This window comes from Canis lupus, chromosome 25 (genome assembly GCF_048164855.1).
Source record: "Canis lupus baileyi chromosome 25, mCanLup2.hap1, whole genome shotgun sequence".
NCBI lineage: Eukaryota > Metazoa > Chordata > Mammalia > Carnivora > Canidae > Canis > Canis lupus.
Window position 1 is genome coordinate 26,470,222 of NC_132862.1, and position 12,449 is coordinate 26,482,670.

The following is a 12,449-nucleotide window of genomic DNA, read 5'->3' on the forward strand; positions in this document are numbered from 1 at the left end:
CCAGGAGCAGCACTCCCACCTGCAGACAGGAGCCGAGGCCCCCGGGGTGGGAACACTCAGTGTCCCCTGCTCCGTGATGGCCGCCTCAGGCAAACAGGCCCTGACCCTGGTCCAGGAGTCCTTCATGTGCCCCAGCTGGAGGCCCCTAGACTCTGTCCTCTTCTATTGGCTTTATGGGACGGGGAGGGGGGAGGAGTACTCCAGCTAGACGGGGGTGCTCTCCCCCCTTCCTCCACCTCCAGTGACTCCTGCCCAGCCTTCGCAGCTGGGCTTCAGGGCCTCCTGCCCACTGACACCTGTCCCTGGTCCTTCCCGCCCTCCCTCCACAGGCTCCCTGCATCTGGTCTCTTAGCTCCCCCTGGCAGCCTCCTGCCCCCTCTTGGCCTTATAGCCTGTCCCCACTCTGAGCCAGACCAGCCTCTCAGCTCCTTGCAAACTCGCCCCATCGTCTCCTCTGGGAAGTCTTGCGGGATTAATTCCTCTGGTTCTGGACCCCACACTGTTTCTATCTGAACCACTGCCAGGGTACCTGCAGGCCTGTCCTGTTCCTCTGTCTTCTCCTTCCTGGCTGTGTGCCTGGTCCCTGCTCCCCCTCTGTCCTCACCCCCTCTACATACAGCTGTGCCCCCATAGGCAGGGCTGGGTTTCCCCTTGACCCCCTCTAGGCACCAGGAGGACCAGGACTGCCCTGGACAATTGCCTGGGCCCCTCCCCATGTTCTGTGTTAAAGGAATAGCAGAGAAGATGGTGTCCAGCGGGGCTCATTCCGAGGGGGGGCAGTATGGACCCCTTATTGGGGTGTAGGCCTCCCCGACCCCCCCATCCTCCTGTCCTTGTCTGCCTCTGACCCAGTGCACAGGCCTGTGGAGACGGAGGCCCTTGACCCCCTGGGACGCTGGCCTGGGGTGGGGAGCAGCAGGCAGGCCCACTGACATTTCTCAACCTGGGCCTCAGCTGCCCCTGCACACCTGCTTCCTGGTTGGGGCTCTGCACACCTGTGCTCTCCCAGGCTCCTCTTCCAGGCTCCCTTCCTTCCTCCCCTCCCTTCTCATGCAGCCCACCTGTCCCCACTGCCTGGGCTCCTTCAGCCCACTCTGCCTCTCCTGAGACCCTTGGGGTTGGCCTGCTGCCTGGAGAGGAGGGTGAGTGGTGGTGATGCAGGTGGAGGGGAGGGGCCTGGCTCTGGGGAGGCATCACCCTAGCTTGAGGACTGTCTCTGTGTGGGTTGCTCCCTTGTGGCCTTCCCAAGAGCTGCAGGATGGGGGTCCCTGTGCTGAGATGGGTGGGGGAGGGTGTCTTCTGTGCCTGTTGGAGGAGGGGAGCAGGCCTCAAGGACCCTGGAGGCTTCCTCAGGGAGCCTTTCAGTTCCTGGGTGACAGGGGAGTAGAGACCTGGGGGGAGAGCCAATCAGCAAGGACACATCTACAGTGGGACATTGAAACTCTGTAAGTGACCTACCTCCTAGTCAAATTCTCCCTCCCCAAAAGAGCCCTAAAGGGAAACAATGTGAAACTACAGCAAGAGGAGTTGACATCTGACCTGAGAGGAACTTCCCAGGCAATCCGGAAGTGCATTTGGGCGCCACTGCTTCTGACAGGTGCACAGCTTTTGCAAAGCTCCCCAGTTTCCCAGTAGGTTGCCCCACCTCCCCCAGATGACTTGGCCCCATGCTCGGCTCAGGGGGCCTATGCAGAGAAGCCCAGGGTCCTCCCCGTCCCTACTGCAGCCTGTGTGTGGTGATGGCCAAGATGCTACTGTGGGAAGTCCCTTCTCTGGTCTCCCTGCAGTCCTTCCTGTGCGCTGGGAATGGGGGGATCCGCCAACCAGCTAGAAGAACTGCAGGTGGGAAGGTGGCTAGAGGACAACAATCTGTGTGAGGAAGGTGCTGGGGGAGGGCTGTTGTGCCTCACTTTCTCCACCACTCCCCCTCCTCTTCCTTGCCCCATGGGCCCGGGGAGATGAAGGCGATGGCACAGGTAGCTCACACACTGGAGAACGGTCTCTGCTTGGGCTTCAGGCCTCACAGGTGCTGGGGAAATACAGCTGAGTCCCAGTCATGGCCCTTGTTCTCTGCTGTGGATGGGTCTCTAGGGGAGGGCAGATGGGGCGGGGTCGGAGTCCATCATCCTGAGGCCCTTTGAAGCCCTTTCCGTTCCTGGCACCCACATTCCAGTTCCTCAGCAGCCCTCAGGATGGTATCTCTTCCTCCACCCCCACGCCCAGTCCAGAGTGGACAAGGAGGCACATGGGGGGCGGGAGGAGGGTTTGGTCTGTTCAGGTTCCTCTGTGGGATGAAAGTAGGAATAAGGTGTTTGAAAGCCCGGCAGGTTTCTCTGGTCTTCTTCTAGAATGAAGGGGTCCTGGACTGGGCAAAGGCAGGGAGATCATGTGGAGGGTGCTGTGGGGAAGGGGTGGGGGGCCCTCCTATCTGCGCCCATTCAGCCCATCAGCTCAGGAGTTTGCACCTGTGCTCCCCGCCCCAGTGTCTCCATTCCACTGAGGCAGTGCAGTCAGTGCAGCTGCCATCCCCTAGGGCAGCTCTTCAGCTCCAGGAGAGGTGGGGGGAGGGAAGGACGAGCCAGGACCCGGGGTCACACTCACACCAGAACCTTCCAGTGGAGAGTCAAGGGATCAGGACAGAGCTGCTCCTGCTCTGCTTTAGGATTTCTTCCCTGTCCCCCCCGCCACCTTCTCTCTCTTCAGTGCTCATTTCCAAGGTGACCCAGCTACTGAGGTTAGAAGGGGACCTGTGACAGCAGGAAGGATCTGGAGCAGGGGCAGGTGGGTCAGAGATGGAGGGGAGAAGGAGGGGCAGGGAGGGCTTGAGAGAGAGGATCCCTGGGAAGAGGGGGCTCAGCACCCTGGGTGTCCCCTCAGCTCCATGTGTCCAGGGCTGTGGTGGGAGGGACCCGATTAGAGCAGGGAAAGTGCTTCCCTGTGTGCAGCTTCCAGGGGCCCCTGGACACACAGGGCACAGAGCAAATGAGGGATGGAGAGAAGCTCCTCTGGCAGCTCAGGAGGCAGGAGCAGAGGGCAGGGCTGGGGGAGTCTGAGGAGCAGAGGGTGTGGGTGCCGAGGCCGGGTGTGCACAGCAGGCGTGTGCGGCCCGCGGGTCTGTGCTGCGGGGTTCACAGTCCTTGTGCCCAGTTCTGTGTGTGAGCAGGTATCACCCGGGGCAGGGGTGGCTGTGACATCAGGTTATGGAAGCCCAGGGCTGCGAGCTGCCTTCCCACTGGGCCTACAGGGTGTGCTTTGCTTTTAGGAGCAGCTGTGGGCGCCCAGGGAAGACCCCTGGGTTGGGAATGGAGCCCGCGTGGGCTCCAGGGCTGGCTCTAGTGACCAGCGGGGCCCCTGGAGGCATCACCTCTGGGAGCTGCGCTGCCACCTGCTGTCCAAGCATAAAGGAAAAGCCAGGTGGCCCTTGTGTGCCAGCAGCCCCAGGGCTGGGGCCAGGAAGGGAAGGGGCTGCCGCGGGGGTCAGGGACGCCGGTGGGGAGGGCGGCAGGAGGGCTTCCCTGAACTCGGAACTGCCTGGGTTCTCGCTGGAGCCCCGACTCCCCAGGCTGGGCGGCCCCCCCTCTCTCAGCGCCCAGGGCCCAGGGCGGGCTGTGCGGGGAGCGCCCTTCTCTGCCGCCCTCTGCTGGCCGCGGAGCGCGTCGCAGGCCGCTGCGGAGAAGGTGCCCCTCAAGTCCCCAGGGCTGGGTCCCTCCCCCCTGGTGGAAATTGCATATACCAGGAGAAGCAATTTTGTTTCTCCAACTGCATCATTCCTCCCGCCCCTCCCCCATCTCCCTGGTTTCAGGAGGCACTCAGGACCTCCTTAAGTCTGGAAAAGTCTTCTTGAGATTTCACCCCCTTTGCCATTGCCTAAAGTGTTAAGTTGTGGTTTGGGGAATGTGCTATAGAGACAAGGGGCTGAAAACAGGATATTGGGCTGAGAGAGCAATTTCTTTTCCTACTTGGGTTCTGTCTACAACCTCAGCTTCCCAGGGTCGTCGGGAGTTTTCAAAGAAAGGCAGCAGGTGTAGTGACATTCCTGGAGAACATGGGTCTAATACCAACCAGGCATCATGAGTCTAGGCTTCTGTGCATTTGCCCCAGTGCTCAGCCCATCAGCCTCAGCAGGAAGATGGATAGGCAGGAGCCAGGAGGCAGGAGACAGACAGATGCTGACAGGAACCCCTTATCTCTAGCTCTGGAAGCCCCTCCCCCACCAGGCTGCCCTGGGCCTCCCCTTCTAGTGCTCAGGGCTCATTAGGAACTGCCTGTCTTTGGGGAGACACCCAGGGGGCCAGGGTGCATTGGGTGGACAGGGGGAAGTGGAGGTGGGAGGGACCCCAGATAAATGGGGGAGGAGGAGGGATTGGATGCCTGGGATTTGAGCTGGGGTCCCCTGATCACTGAGGTGCTGGGCAGTCTTGGCAGGAACACTATCCTGGGGGCAGATACTGAGGTGGTGGGGTAAGAGAGTGGGGGTGGGGTGGGAAGGGATACTGAAAGGGATTGAGTCCCACTGATTTAGGTGCTTGTCTTGGGAGACCTGGTAAAATAGGAGCCAATGACTTTACTGAGAGCTTCCTGTGTGCAAGGAAGGGTTACAGGTGCCATAAGGGGATAAAAGAGGGACATACATTTTTTGTTCCCCTTAACTGTGTTTGAAGATGCGTACACTTATTCTCTGGACTCATTGCACCATGTGTGCCTGTCTGAGGGTTGCAAGGAGTCACTGGGCAATACTTGCCCAGGATCCAGAGGCTATGATCCCAGGCTTTCTGTTCTGCACACCCCTCCATCCTTTGGCATAGCACCTCCAGTGTGCCTCCTACTTTTCCTCCCTCCTCTTCTCACAGAATGTTCCAGACACATAGATACCTGTGAAAGGGAACCACAAATACCCTCTTAGAATTTCCAGTGGACCTCAGTTAACAGACTGAATGGGGCCAAGCCTGAGGGCCTGACTGGCCAGCATAGCAAGCAGGAAGGACCCGTATATGGAGACCTGAACAGTATTTGGTGAGGATCAGAGGCTGCAGTCCCAGCCTATGGGGCGTTCTAATGGGACAACATTTTGGATGGGAGAGCACAGAAACATCCACACAAAGGGCTGCTTGCCTGCTCTCCTTTGTGCCCTCCATGCCTGACCACACACCGAACCACAGGGCAGTGCTGGGAGGCAGAGAAGGGAAGAGACAGACACAGTGATAGGGACGGAAAGACCCAGTAAATTCGACCCCAGATCAACAGAGTGGAGCAAGAAGACAGAGCCAGTACATTAGAGCACCCTGGAGAGTCTATGAGATGCAGAAAAAGTCACCAGAGACAAACATCAGGCAGTGGAAAAGAGAGACAGAGAGACAGAGACAGAAGAGAGGAAAAGAGGAGCCTACAGAGGGCAGAGCAAGAGATCCAAGACAGACACAGAGACACACCCAGAGGCCAGAGATAGCAGAGACACAGACTCAGAGACACAGTTGGACTCAGGCTCAGGTGGTGACCTGCCACTTGCTTCCCAGTGGCGGTGTCACCTGTCCCTGCAGGAGCCTGGCTCCTGCGGCCTCCTCTGTGGGGATGGCCCTCACAGCCTGCAGGGCTGCCCTGAGCATCCTCACCAGGGGCCCTGTGTGTCCTTCGGGGCGGATCTCCTGCCCTTGGGGAGCTTGCAGTCCCCTCCCTGCCTACTGATATGCAGTCACCTGGTGACACTCACCCAGCACAGACCACAAGTGCAAACGGCTAGGGTGAATTCAGAATCAGGGCCAGTTAGTTCATCAAGGAAGCCTGCCTGGAGGAGGGGAGTCATGAGTGAGAGGAGAAGGAGGAACCCAGCAGGGCAGAGAATGGAGGAGAAGAGGAGGAGAACCTCTCTCTGTGCTTCTGAAGCAGGAAGAGCAAACCCTCACCAGGCAGGAGACAGCTGGGCTGGCCTGGAGTAAACAGCTGGATTGGGGACCCGGCATGAAGGGGACAGGGGCGGGGGGCAGATGTTCACAGTCAGGCAGGGTGTCCGAGGTTGCTAGGGTTGGGAGTGAGGCCCACGGAGGGAGCCCTGGGATGTGCCGGGCTGTGATGCGCACGTGCACAGGTGTCTGCAGAGGTGTGTGCCCCAGTTAGTGTGTCTTCTGTGCATGTGTGTATTGGGGGGAGGGGGAGAGGTCACATTCAGGTGACTTTGTGTCAAGTGACTCTGTGCCCCAGGCTCCTGCCTTCCATCCGTGTGGGTGATGGCACGTTGGACTGTCTGAGCACCTTTGTTCATTTGTGTGTCTCCATGTGGTCATGTGTGAACAGTGTCTTGGTCTTCGGGTATTTTATTTGGCTGCATGTGGTGGAGGGCTGCGTGCATCTGTGGGCCATAGACACACACCTAGTCCTGCAGGCACAGGCTGCTCCTAGGAGCAGGTTCATTTACACACACACACACACACACACACACACACACACTCACACACACTACAGCACCCACAGGCCTGCCCCACACAGAAGGACACACATTCACTGGCTCATGACTTCCGTCATCCCCCCGCTTCCGAGCCCTGGGGCCCTGCCTTCCATCAGCTCCAAAAGCTGCCAGCGTTTGGGATGATGTGTTGGGGCACACACCCTGACCTCAGAGCCAATCACCAAATAATAGCTCCTTTTGCGTTGGCAGGTGTGTGCGTGTGTGTATGTGTGTGTGTCCCCTCCTTCGATCCTTCTCCAGTCCTGCCACCTCACCCCCTTCTCTCATTCCTCGTGGCTGCTCTCACACTCCCCCTCTGAACACTGCCCCTATCCCTGGGTCCCTCCATGTGCCTCAGTCCCTCATCTCCTCCACGGTCGCTCCCTCCCTCCTGCTTCTATCCTTTCCCCTGGAATTTATCTTTCCTCCCCCTTCCCCCTCTAGGCTCCTGTCCTGACACCCTAGACTCTGAAGCCTGGTTCCTCCCCATTACTGCCCTTCTGTTCTACCCACACACACCTTGGCCTCCCCCTGCAGGTCCTCCTGCCCTCCTGTGCTCTCTGCTGTTCCTACTGTGCCTGCTGCCACCCAGTCTCCCCCCAAGCCTTCCCTGTATTTCTGCTCCTCTTCTTGCTCATATCCTTCCTTTATCCACTGGGGTGCAGGTGTGCACCCTGGGCTTTGCCCCACCCCTTACATGGGGGCTCTCCTGCCCCCCAGAGCTCCAATGTCACCTGTGTCTCCCTGCCCTCCCTGTCCTGAAGCTGCAGGCATGGCCTCTGGTTCACAGATCTGCCCAGACTTCCCTGGTGGGGATGGAGGTGGGGAAGCAGGAGGCCTGGGGCTGAGTTTGATCCCTGCCCTGTTCTTCCTGGTGTAGCCTCCTCACCTGGACTCACTCACCTGGAATAGGTGGGGAAAACCTGTCAAGGCCGCAGGAAATCCTTCCAGGGGCTGTAGGGGCTGTAGTGAGCATCAGCCCTGTGGTGGGCATGCCACAGGCTAGCACACAGTGTGAGCTCAGTAAACGTGAGCTCTTAGTATCTGCCCTTCCTCACTCTGCTCCCCTGACCCTTAGCCTGGTGTCAAAAAAATGTTTAGAAGAGAGAAGAGTGAGAATAACAGACTGTATGAGCAAAAAGCAACTACCAGGAATTCAGCCTAGGGAAGGCTGTAAGCTCTGAACACAGGAAATGCCTGCAAGTGTAGAGAAGGGAGGAAGAGGACTGAACCACAGGACACAGGAAACCATGTGAATGAGCAGGTCACACACAGGGAGGAAGGAGGCATGCCCACGGTCCACCCTGCATCCATCCTGTGATCATCACACTGGCCCCCTGTCCCTGCGCTCATGGGCCTGTGTGTGCTGGGAGCTGCCCTGGTCTGGGGTCCAGCTCCCCCAGCCCTCTCCCTTCCACACAGGACCTGGATTCCTGTAGCCTCAGACCCACATCCTCCCTCCCCTCGCTGCGTGGCAGGTGCAAACACACACACACACACACACACACACACACACACACACACACCAGAGGTGTCCTGGGATTTCTAAGATTTCTAAAGGAAAGCACTACCCCCTGGAGATGGATTCTCTCCAGATGCTGCTGCCCTGATAGTGATCCTCACAGGGCAGGGGAGGCTCAGAATCCTGCCCCTGATTGGCTTTGTCTCTCACTTCCCTCCTTTCTCCTGGGAACAGAAGCAGTGAGTCCCACACTCTACCCTCTCTATGTGCTGGGCACCCAGGGGACACCCAGAGGGAGGATCAGGGGCCCTGCCCTGGGGGAGCTTCCTGCCAGCTGGGAAGAGGAAGCTGACAGCCAGGGCAGAGAGACACAGGGCTCAGCAAGTGTGTGTGAGAAGAGTGGGTCAAGGGCAAGTAGACCAGGACCCATGACTCAGATGATGGGAGCCTGGCAATGAGCAAAGGAGGGAAGATGGAGGAAGATAGCGAAGTCTAGAAAGTGTCCAAGGAGACAAGGAGGATGATGCTCAGTTAGTAGCAAGGGGCAGGAACATGGAGAAGAGGGGGTCAGAGAAGTCAGAGCTCTCGGGAAGTGCATGGCCTTGGGGGAGGGAGTATGCGAGTGTGTGTGTGTGTGTGTGTGTGTATTGAAGGGTCAGGTATTCCCCACCGGTTCCAGGTGAGTGAGTTCAGGTGAGATGTGTGTGAGGGAGGCAGAGGGACAGAGGAAGGTCTGCTGGATGCAGGGCCACAGTGGAACCTGTGCCAGGGCTATAGCTCCATGGTGACCGGGGGCTGGGCAGGCAGGTCTCGGGAAGGGAGTCTGACTTCTGGCCTTGATCTGTCCTCCTGGGGTGTGAGGATGGTGAGCCTGGACCCCACAGGCTGGGGAGCCATGGTTGGGGGGACACAGTGGCTGGGGTTTGGACAGGTGGGGAAGAGGCCCTTGAGGTCAGGAGACAGAAAAATGGAGAGGGAGCTAGGGGTGGGGTGGGGAGGGGTCATGGGAAGCCTGAAGGCTCTGAGAACCTTCTCCTGGCTCTCCCCTCCACCCACCCCTTCTGTGGATGGAGTTCTGTGTTTGAAGTTCAAAGACCTTCCATAAATGATGTGGTTCAGCCTCTCCTGTGCAGAGGGTAAGATATTCCTGCCCCACTTCCCAGCTGAGGCCTCAACCTGCAAAGCTCTCCTGGGCAGCACATGCTGAGAAGGGCCCCAGGAGGCAGGTCTTTTGCCCTCTAGGGACTCCCTTGCCCCTTCTACACCTGGCCCCAAACCTGGCTGCTTCCCAGGGCAGAGCCTGCCGGAGGAGGCCCCACATGCAGTCTTATGATTCTCTGCTCTGTCCTCACCTGCTCTATGACTTGAGGTGAGTTAATTAACCTCTCTGTGACTCAGTTTTATTATCTATAAAATAGCATAGTACTAGTGCATGCTTCTATAGCCTGTTGTTAAGGATAAAATGAAATTTATGCAAAACAACTGTAAGTTTTTAAAGATTTTAGGTTCTGGTTCAGTGTGTTTCCTAAAGATATGTGTCCAAGGCAGACTGGGAGGGTAAAGGGTTCAACTTGTAGAAGAAATGTATTTACCCAGCTCCTGACTTTAATTTCATGCAAGCCCTGGACATTCTGAATTTTACTATACTTATAAGTGCCCATGGAGGTGGGGTAGACCTGGAGAGCTTTGCTCCCTGGTCTTTCTCTGCAGGACTTCTCTGGAAGGTTCCCTCTGCACCCTCCCTCCTGCTGCTACAGAGACTCCCTGGGCTCCAACTATAACCACACAGCTGGCCTCTGGGACCTTCACATGTGGCTGACAGAGCCGGGGGTGAGGAGAACAATTCTCCTTTAGGTTGCTTGGGTTAATGTTCTCAGGGTCTCCCCTGGCCCTGAGAGGAGCTGAGGGAGCTGGTCTCTGCAGAGCCCCGAGAAAGCCTAGGTAAGAGGCGGGGGCCAGCTTGCCGTGCTGTCTTAGATCTTCACACACTTGGCTGGTGGCTTCATCCCTGGTCCCTTGAAACCGAGATTCAAACCTGGCCTGTACACTGACCTCAAGGTCTCTATTTTCTGCCTCGGTTTCTCCTTAAGTGGGTTTCATATGTGTATTTGTGGGAGCCCTTAGTGAGGAGCTGCTTGAAGGCATTGATCCTGACTGCTCAGAATGAGTCCATACTGCTGACCCCAAAGTAACGAACAGTCACTGCCATGTCATTTTGCTCACACAGTTCATGGTGCTTCCTTAGCTCTCAATGCAGACACGGTCCCAGGCCTTCATCTCCCCCCTCTCCTCCATGGGATTCCTAACCAGGCTGTCCCAGCACCTTCTCTAGAAGTGGTCAGCATCACTTGCCTGCCTGCCTCAATTTCTCCTAGCCCTCTCAGCTATCTGGGCCCATCCAGCAACAGCAGGTCCTGAGAGGGGCCCGAGCTCAGCAGGAGCCAGGTGAGAGGGCAGAGGCTCCTGGAGCCACTCTGCAGCCCCCTCCCTGGCCTGGCTCCCCCTCCTGCTGCACACCTGCCTCCTTCTCTCTCCCTGTCTGCTCCCCAATGTCCTCCCTGCAGCCCTGGCTTCTTCCTTCCATCTTGGCCTCCTTCACCTTCAGCATTGTCTGGCAGTTTTGTCTGTCTATTGGTCTAAACATGTTGTGGTCTGAGATTTCCCAGGACTGGGTCTGCCCTCAGCTTCTCCCTCTGGCTGTCCCCCTGCCTGTGTCCCTCCCTCAGGGTCAGAGGGTCTCCCTTCCTCTCACATCTGTGTGAGTCTCACCCTGGGAGCCTGTCAGTGTCTCCCCCTGCATGTCCTGCTGTCTCCTGTGCTGTCTCCCCACCCCTCGTCCCTCTGTGCCTTCCTCTCCAGCACTTTCTGCTTCTCTCACCTCTGTCTCTCTCAGCCTCTTCCCCTGTCTCTGGCTCACAGCCCCACCTCCTCCCTCCTTTCCTCCTCCCACCCTCCAAGATTCAGATACTTTAGGAGAAATCATCAAGATGGGCCATAATCCACTGAGAGGGATACTTGACGGGATGAGCGCTGGGTGTTATTCTGTATGTTGGTAAATTGAACACCAATAAAAATTATTTTATTAAAAAAAAAGATGGGCCATAATCAACAGGTTCCCCCATGTTGTACCCCCTGAGGGACTTATGGCCCCACTTTTGCATCTTCTGTATTAGCCCCCGCCCTGGGCCAATTATTTACCTTGTAACTATCTAAGGCCCTGGTCTGTCCCCCAGCCTCCCACCCTCTTCACAGCAGGCAGTGAGTAGCATGGGGAAAAAGCAGAAAGGATTGCTCTATGGACCAGATGCAAGATACACAGACCTTCCCCTGCACCTGCCCTTCTTTCGCTCAAGCAGAGTCACATCTGGGACTATCCAGCTTGAGGCAGGGAAGACAGCCTAAGACCCTGGGAACAGGCACAGATCACACACCCAGCTGCCCCTCCCCTACTGTCCTGTCATCACAGCCCTCCTGCCAATCCTGCCAGGCTCCTTCGCCTCTGGGAATCCTGGCTCTGTGGTCTGGGCTGGGTCACTTACCCCCTCCCCAGCACAGTGCCCACCCGGAACACAGAAGGTGCTCAGTCAGTGCCTCTGGCCCCTGCCTCCTGGAGATGTGTTAGGGTGGGGGCAGTGGGATCTGTAGGTTTCCTCAGGTGGAGGTTCTTCCTGAGATCTGAGATCTGGGGAACTTCTTTCTGCTCCAAGTTCAATGCTATCTCTTTGTATAGTTAGTATCGATTCTGTATCTTTAGGGATCTGCTGCTACTCTTCTCTCCCCGCCCTCTACCTCCACTTCCACCCCAGATTTATGGCACTTAATTAGGGTCTAATGGAATCTCAGCACTATCAAGTAGAGGCAGTGGTGCCCCCTTTCCTTAAGACACAAGGCTTCTTAAGTCCATCACTTGCACACTCAGCCCTGGGTCTCTGAGTAGGTCCCACCTTCTCTATCTCTGAGGAGTCTTTTCTCTGTTTGCAGATTAACATTCTGGGAAGGAGGAGGCACCTTTCTTTGGTCACTCTTTCAGCATCTTGGAAGACATACACTTTAAATGTTTAGAGCAGGAAGCTCTGTAGTCAGGGATTATAACTTTACTTCCTCCACACAATGCTCAACACACAATCAATTAGAATATGCTATGAACACTGAGTGGAACCTGTGTGACTGTCTCAGGACATCCCTCATGGTGAAGCCTAAGACAGTTTCCTTTTTGTTTTATTCCTAGAATGATAGGAAAAAATGGTGACGGTGCTGGGTTACATGTAAGTGGTAGAGAAACCATAGGAGATTCTGGGAGAGGCAGCAAGAGGATGTTGTGCTCTCTCCTTGTTTAAAGAACTCTTGAGGGGCACCTAGGTGACTTAGTCAGTTAAATGTCAGACTCATGATTTTTGCTCAGGTCATGATCTCAGGGTTATAAAATTGAGCCCCTTATTGGGCTCTGTGCTGAGGATGGGGCCTGCTTGAGATTCTCTCTCTCCCCCTCTCCCCTTCTCCCGGCTCATACTTTTCCCTTGAGGGAAAGAAGGAAAGAAAGAAGAAAGA